The following is an 8,230-nucleotide window of genomic DNA, read 5'->3' as shown; positions in this document are numbered from 1 at the left end:
GTGGTTGACCACGGTTTGAGTTCTGGACCAGTTGGGCTGAAACTTACACTGAGTATGTGTGCATTCATGCACAAAATCCCAAGAGAATGGAGAAGGGATTATTACGGTGTGGCCAACACCCCCTGGGGGATTTCTTGCTTTCTGTCTCCCTGTCTCTCCAGCAAGCATATGTGCCATATAGCAAAAATCTCTTAAAAAAAAAAAAGTTTCCTCTACTTCTCCCAAGTTACTCTCCATCCCATAATTCTGTTTCTTTTTGTAGCATCTATCAGGATTTGAAACATCTATCAACCCTTGAAAGTATAACATTTGTTGACAATCACCACCACTATCAGAAAGTAGGAGCCATGCACCAGAAGGCGGTGTGGTAGTTGAAGCACTGGGCTCCCACAATGACCAACGGCAGTTCAAGTTCTGGACCTAGTGGCTTGCTTTCTCATTTTCCCTCTTTCTCTCTATTTCTCTCTCTGATAACCACATATGTCCTATACCAAACTTAAAAAAATAATAATAAATAATTCAAAAAAATTAGGAGCCATGAAACAGGTTTGTCTTATTCTACTGCTATATCTACACTAATGCCTAGCTCATATCAGGTAAATATTTGTTTTATTCATGCATCCCACAAATATTTATTGAGCATATATAATATGTTAGGTATTGTACTACAATATACGCAGGAGATAGAACAACAACAAAAAAAATGCAACAAAATGTTTTGTCCTCGCTGAGGTTAGTATGAGTAAATAAGTCAGTATTTTGCAAAACTGGATTATTTGCAGAACCAGCAGTTAGCGTAATGGCTATGTCACTGGATTCCCATGTAGCCGACTATGGTTCAAGTCCCGGACCTGGTGGCTTAAACTCACGCCAGGCATGTGTGCTCAAGATCCCAAGAGAATAAGGGAGGAGAAGGGATTATGGCGTGGCCATCACCCTGGGGGGGGGGGTGGTGGTGGTGATTTCTCACTTTCTGTCTCTCTGTCTCTGTCTTTCTGGAGAGCGCACGCACTCTATAGCAAAAACCTCTCAAAAAAAAAAATCAGGAAATGACACACGCACACTGAAGTTGGCATTTCACTTCCCTAATATGTTAATACCGTACCTATCAAACTTAATATAAATAAAACGTTCGATCCTGACAAAGTTTTTGTTGCAACCTTATTTACCTTACTTGACTGACTCCTGTAAAGTATTTGTAACTCCCTGGACCCACAGCAAGAATCGAGCACTCCAACTCCGAAAAGCCCTTAAAACAGACTGACTTAACCTTCTCACTCAGCAAATGCCGTCTCAGCCCACTTTACAGATTGAGGGGACAGATCAGAAACGGGAGGGACGTGCAGCCACACAGTAAACCGGGCAAGGCTGGGATGAGCACCCAGGTGCCCCGACTCCCGAGTCCCAACACCGAGGACTGGGCACTCCCCACCGCAAGCCGGGGGCACCGACTTAGGCAAGCAGCACGATCCTCCTCGTCAGAAGCCCCCCGGACTGAACCAGTGAGAGGGGACGAGTCTGCAGAGGAAGGGCGACAGCCGGAGTCCGTGACTCTCTGGCGCTGGGAGGACCGCCCAGAGACGGACAGGAGAGGATCCTGAGCCCCGCTGTGACCTTCCACCTCACTGCTGAGCTCGCCTCTCGTCTCCAGATCTCCAAAACCCACCCCAAAAGACCCACCACTCGCTCGCCAGCCTTGGCTCACTTACCGCAGCTCAACTTCCGGCAACCACAGCGTCGCCCGCCCCGCGCGCTGCGATGACGCAATGGCCCCGCCCCCGCCTGCGGGGAGGGGAAGAGGGCGCATGCGCACAGGAGCCGGCAAAAAATGCGCCCCTAGCACCGGGCTAGGTGGGAGGGTTTAGAGTCGCGGGGAAGGCGGGGCATAAAGAGGGGGCGGAGCCCCAGCCTGGGGCATACCGCTGAAAATGTTACCAATCGAAGGATGCATGTGTGCCCTAGCAGGTGCTGGATCGCACCTGACCCAGTGCGCGGTTCCAGTCCCGGATACAGTGGCTGGAGGATTACGCTAGGGCGTGTGTCCTGCGTGCCCAAAATCCAGAGAGGAGAATAGAGAAAGGATTGCTGGTGATCATCCGCCCTGAGGGGTGGTTTGTAACCATCCTCACCTCTGGCGGGATCATGCTCCTATAGCAAAAAACTAAACAAACACACAAACAACAAAAAGTCTTTTGATTTCAGAGGATGACAGGAATTATTACTGTTATTTTCCGGGAGGGGCAGCATCACACGTAGCACACCATTACGGAGGCAGGTGTGCCGAGACCAAAGCTGAGAATTTTAGTAAGAAAGGCTAATGAATGCCAAACGTGTACTTTGAAAGCCAGCTGTTCTCATAGCTTCTGCTGTCCGTGGGCTGGGGTTATTTATCCTAAACTATCTGCTGCACATAAATCATGTGCAAGGCATTGGACAGGTGTGGCAGGTAGGACAATGGACAGGAGACATTTCTCAATTTGACCTTTCCAGGCTTGTCCCGATGTAGCTCCAGAGACAGTAACAGCAGCAATGACCACTATTTACTGACCACCTACCATGTTTTCAGGGTTTCACATCTCTAATCTTCACAAGGATCCTGCGAGGTAGATGTGTTATTCCTATTTTACATGTGAAAGAACTTACGCTAAGAAACATAGGCTTGGGAAAACATAGGCTTGGATAAAGCTGAAGGGTTTGGGGGCTGGCATTGTAACCTAGGTTTGTTTGACATCAAATAAGACAACGAGGAATAAGCAGTTGGCATAATGGCTATGTCGCTGGACTCCCACGTAGTCGACTGCAGTTCAAGTCCTGGACCCGGTGGCTTAAACTCACATCGGGCAAATGTGCATGTGTGCCCAAAATCCCCAGAGGAGAAGGGATTGCGGTGTGGGGATCCCCCTGGGGGTGATTTCTTGCTTTCTGTCTCTCTGTCTCTCTCTCTCTCTGTCTGGCAAGCACATGCGCCCTATAGCAAAAACCTCTCAAAAAAAAGAAGAAAGAAAGAAAGAAGAAAGAAAGAAAGAAAGAAAGAAAGAAAGAAAGAAAGAAAGAAAGAAAGAAAGAAAGAAAGAAAGAAAGAAAGAAAAAGAAAACAAATCCAGCCTTAGGGAGGATACTTTATCAGGAAGAGGGGGAGGACTCTGTAATAGGAGTGGGAGACTGCTGGAATAGGGAGCCACTCTGCTAGTGTCTCAATGGTTAGGCCAAAAGAGTTTTTCTTTCAGAGGAAGAGTAAAAAGACTAGAAAGAACCCATATGGGAAAGTGAGAGGAAGGGTGGAAGGGTGGTAGATAGAGACTATTTTACCTTGAGGCCATTTGTTCTTTTTCTCTCTAAAAAAAAATATTTTGCCAGAGGGGCCACCAGGTGGCGTAGTGGTTAAGGTGCTTGACTCACACATGGTTGACTGCAGTTTGAGTCCTGGACCTGAAGGTCTGAAACCCACACCAGATGTGTGTGCATACATGCCCAAAATCCCGATAGAGAATGGAGGAGAAGGGATTGTGGCATGACTATGCCCCTGGGGGGTGATTTCCCACTTTCTCTCTCTCTGTCTCTCTCCAGTGAGCTTATGCACCCGGTAACAAAAATCTTTCTTAAAAAATTTTGGTTTTGCCAAAGGGTGTGCTCACTGGAGAGAGCAAGAGAGAGAGGGAAAGTGAGAAGGACCCCTATGGGGATGGCCACGCCAAAAACCTTTTTCATCCATTTTTCCCTCCTTTAAGAATTTTGGGCGCATGCGCACGTGCACGCGCACACACACACACTCAGCGTGTTTTTCAAGTCTCTGGGCCCAGGGCTCAGTCCGTGAGGTCAGAGGCTAGTTTATTCTGAGGAGGGGTTGTACGCTGGCTCAGGTTGAAAGTGGGTCGCAGTTAAGGAGCCTGGTTAAGATGTCTGCATCCCCTGTGGCCGACCGCACAGTGCAAGTGTTGAACTTGATGGCTCGAGAAGCACACCAGCACCTGTGTAGGTGCCTAAAATCCCCAACAGGAAGGAGAAATTAAGGAGAAGTCATTGAGGTGTGACCATGACCCACAGGGGGCGCTTTCTCACTTTTACTGTTTCTCTCTCCCTGCTTCTCTCTGGAGAGTGCACATGCCCCCTGGCAAAATATTTTGTTTGTTTTTGAGAGATTTTTGCTATAGGGTACATGTGCTCGCTGGAGAGACAGAGAGAGAGAAAGTAAGATATCACTCCCCCAGGGGGGTTGGCCACACTGCAATCCCTTCTCCTCCATTCTCCCCTTGGGATTTTGGGCATGCATACACATGTGCCCAGCTAACAGGTCCAGGACTCGACCCATAGTTGACAATGTGGGTTGCCAGCAATGTAACCATCACAGCCTGTGCTGGTTCTGGCAAAACGTCTTTTAAAAAGATGTAGGACCAGGAGGGGCCAGTAGGTGGCACAGTGGTTAAAGACGTTGGACTCCCACGCGGCTGACTGAGGTTCAAGTCTTGGACTGGCAGCTTGCTTTCTTGTTCTGTTTCTTTTTCTCTTTTTTTGGTCAAATTAAAAAAACAATAATAATAAAATAAAGTTAAATAAAAGCAATTCTTTAAAAAAAAAAAGATGTAGGACCAGTAGGTACAGGAAGGCAGAGAATGGGGGCGGGAAGCAGCAGGTGGAGTAGTGATTAAGGCATTACATGGCCGACTGCGGTTCAAGTCCTGGACCCAGCACTTGAAAATCATGCTGGGCCTGTGTGCATGCGTGCCCCAGATCCCAGGAGGAGAATGGAGAAGGGGTTGTGTTATGGCCATCCTCCCAGGGGAAGGGGTGATTTCTCACTCTCCTTCTCACAGTCTCTGTCTTTCTCGGTAAACTACCTTTTAACGCTAAGGGGCTATGGCAAAAACCTTTAAAAAAAAAAAAGAAAAGAAAAGAAAAGAAAAGAAAAAGAAAAGAAAAGGCAGAGAATGTTCTCAGACACAGCAGGGCAGTGAGACCCTGTGGCACTTATTCAAGGCCACTGTGATTCGGGTCAATTCCGTTTCACCACTTGTGTCTCACAGCGCAGCTGAGGTGAGCGCACGCTCCCACAATGGGAACTGTCTACCACGCCGACCCAGGCTTTGAAAGCCTGAGAACCCCTAGCATGACAGATGTTGACAAATTAGATCTTAATAGCACTTTTCTTTATAGCACTTAGAGCGCGTAAGAGCCAGGAAAGCCCCGGCATCATTTCCATCCTGCATTACAACTAGTAGAGCTCCCTCCTAGAAGCCCGTGGAGTACCCATCTTCAAAGAGAGGCCAGCAATTTTCTGCAAAGCCAATTAGTCAAATGACCGATTCATCAAATGGCCAATCTGCAGACTCAGAGATTTTTTTCGGAATAAAGGTCTTGCTAACATGACCAGGTTATAAGGCTTATAACAAATTCTGTTTGATAGAATGACTTCACAAGCTTTTGAAAATGTGATGTGGGACTGATAGTTAAAAGGCGCTGGAATCCCACATGGCTGATCACGGTTCGAGTCCTGGACCTGGCAGCTTGCTTACTCCCTTTCTCCCTGTCTCTCTCAGGTCCAATTAAAAAATAATAATGGTGGGAACCAGCAGTTAGCGTAATGGCTATGTTGCTGGACTCCCACGTAGTCGACCGCGGTTCGCATCCCGGACCCGGTGGCTTAAAACTCACACCAGGTGCTTGTGCGTGTGTGCCCAAGATCCCGAGAGGAGAATGGAGGAGAAGGGATTGTGGCGTGACCATTCCCCCTGGGGGGGTGATTTCTCGCTTTCTGTCTCTATGTCTCTCTCTAACTGGCGATCGCACGTGCCCTATGGCAAAAAAAACTCTCAAAATAATAATAATAATAATAATAATAATAATGGCAGATAGAATTAAATAAATAAATAAATAAATAGTGCTTAAAAAAAAAGTATGTGATACCATAGGTGACTTGTTTTCATTTTATCTTCAGAGAAGCATTTTAAGGAATGTTCTTTATTTCGAAAGCTCAAGGTCAAGCCAGCCCTGTGGCCTGACGGCTAAGGCAGCTGGGTCTCACCTGGCTAACCGGTTCCAGTCCCTGACCCAGCAGCCAGAAACATGCCAGGCATGTGTGCATGAGTACCCGAAACCCCCGAAGGAGAGCGGGATGAAGGAGGAGGGACTGAGCCGGGACTATTCTTCCCTTGAATACATGGAACTTAGGAATATATTCATGAACAACGTGTTTCTGAGTGGGGATTTTTCCAACTGCATTCATCCTCGGCCTATTTCTTTCTTTTTCCTTGTTTTCTTTTTAGGTTTTTACCATAGGGCATGTGTGCTAGCCAGAGAGGGAAAGTGAGAAATCGCTTCTGGGGAGATGGCTACGCTGCAGTCCCTTCTCCTCCGTTCCCCTCTCGGGATTCTGGGCAGGTGCACACACATGCCTGGAGTGATTTTCAAGCTAAAGGTTCAGGACCTGAACTGTGATCAGCCACGTGGGAGTCCAATGCCTTAACCACCACGCCGCCTACTGGCCCCTAGTCTTCTCTTTCTGTTCCCCGCTGCCTGCGTCTTCTTTTCTGTCCCCCCCCCCATGCCTCAGTTTCTCCCTTTGTCTCCCCCCACCCAGCATTGCAGCTCTCTGCCTGAGTCTGCCCGGATTTCACCCTCTCTGCCCTCCTGCGCCGGCTTCATCTGCCTCTCTCTCATCACAGCCTCTTGTCCCCTGTCTCTTCCCCTGACTCCCTCCTCTCTGTCACTCTGCCTCCCCCCATCTCTCCTTAGTCTCCCTTTATTTCTGCCCCTCTGCCACCCCCACCTCTATTTCTCCTCTCCATCTCTTCAGTCCCTGGCCCCACTCTCTGCAGTAGCAGCAAGCTGAGGACGAAGACAAAGAAACACGCCTCAAATGACCAAAAACAAAATCAGTGGGACCAGCAGTTAGCGTAATGGCTATGTCGCTGGACTCCCACGTAGTTGACCGTGGTTCGAGTCCCGGACCTGGTGGCTTAAACTCACGTCGGGCGTGTGTGCTTGAGTGCCCAAGATTCCGAGAGAATGGAGGAGAAGGGATTGCGGCGTGGCCATCCCCCCTGGGGGGTGATTTCCTGCTTTCTGTCTCTCTGTCTCTCTCTGTCTGGCGAGCGCACATGCCCTATAGCAAAAACCTCTCAAAAAAAAAAAAAATCAGTTAATATTGCTGGGACTACAGAGACTTGGGACCAGCAGTTGGCGTCATGGCTATGTTACTAGACTCCCATGTAGTCGATTGCAGTTCAAGTCCCGGACCTGGTGGCTTAAACTCACACCGGGTGTGTGTGCATGCATGCCCAAGATCCCGAGAGGAGAATGGAGAAGGGATTGTGGCGTGGCCAGCCCCCCTGGGACGAGATTTCTCGCTTTCTTTCTCTCTGTCTCTCTCTGTCTTTCTGGTGAGTGCATGCACCCAATAAGAAAAAACCTCCCCAAAAAAAGGAAAAGGAAAAAAAAATGAATAAGTACAAACAAGACCGGGCCTTGCTATGTCACAGTATTCCTGCCTCAGCCTCCAGTAGGGACCACAGGTGCCACCATGCCGTCCTTTATTTAAGACAGACTCTCTCCGTGTTGTTGATCAACAGGCCCGAGAGCCTCTTGCTCAGCCGTCTCTAGGTGCTGGGATTCCAGGTGCATACCATATGCTTTTAGGTTGGACCAGAAATGGAACCCAAGCTTCCCTAGAGAGCTCATCATCTTAGCAGTGTGCACTACTGCAACTGGGTCTGGAAGCCATTCTTAAAAACCTCACACAGGGTCCCGCAGGTGGCGTGGTGGTTAAGGACGCTGGACTCCCACATGGCTGACCACGGTTTGAGTCCCAGACCTGGTGGCTTGCCTTCTCTCTTTTCTTGTGTCGTATTTAAATAAATTAATTAAATTAAATAAATGATTCTAAAAAAACAGAATAAAACCACCTCAGCCAGGGCCAGCTCTGTGGTGCAGGTGGTGATGTGCTGCTCAAAAGAAGCCAGATTCTACATGGCAACCAGGGTTTGAATCCTGGGCCGGGCAGCCTGCAAGGCATGCACTCGCGTGCCTAGGACCCAAAGACCTGAAGGACCGGAGGAAGGGGACTGCAGCCAGATTCTGTGCAAGGGACTTCTCTTCCTCTCCTCTTCCCTCTCTCATGCATGCACCCTATCATGAATACACTTTTAAAATAAAAATTAGTTAATGCATTAAAAAAAAAAAACCCTTCAGATCATACGCCTTGTAAATGTCGCCAAATGGTTAAAAACCCGCTACT

The 8,230-nt window shown here is 48.3% G+C and overlaps 1 protein-coding gene across 1 annotated transcript in view; it reads right to left on the bottom strand.

The window, feature by feature from the left end:
* ATG7 (autophagy related 7) overlaps positions 1–1,782 on the bottom strand; it is a gene marked incomplete at its 3' end in the record, with an annotated part of 183,734 nt that extends 181,952 nt beyond the window's left edge. The window contains 1 exon segment of the mRNA XM_014592471.2: positions 1,710–1,782.
* Between the last annotated feature and the right edge of the window lie 6,448 nt (positions 1,783–8,230).

Source organism: Tupaia chinensis, unplaced genomic scaffold (assembly GCF_000334495.1).
Source record: "Tupaia chinensis unplaced genomic scaffold, TupChi_1.0 Scaffold000704_1, whole genome shotgun sequence".
Taxonomy (NCBI): Eukaryota; Metazoa; Chordata; class Mammalia; order Scandentia; family Tupaiidae; genus Tupaia; species Tupaia belangeri.
The sequence above is the reverse complement of the archived record's forward strand: the minus strand, read 5'-3'. Positions and strand labels throughout refer to the sequence as shown.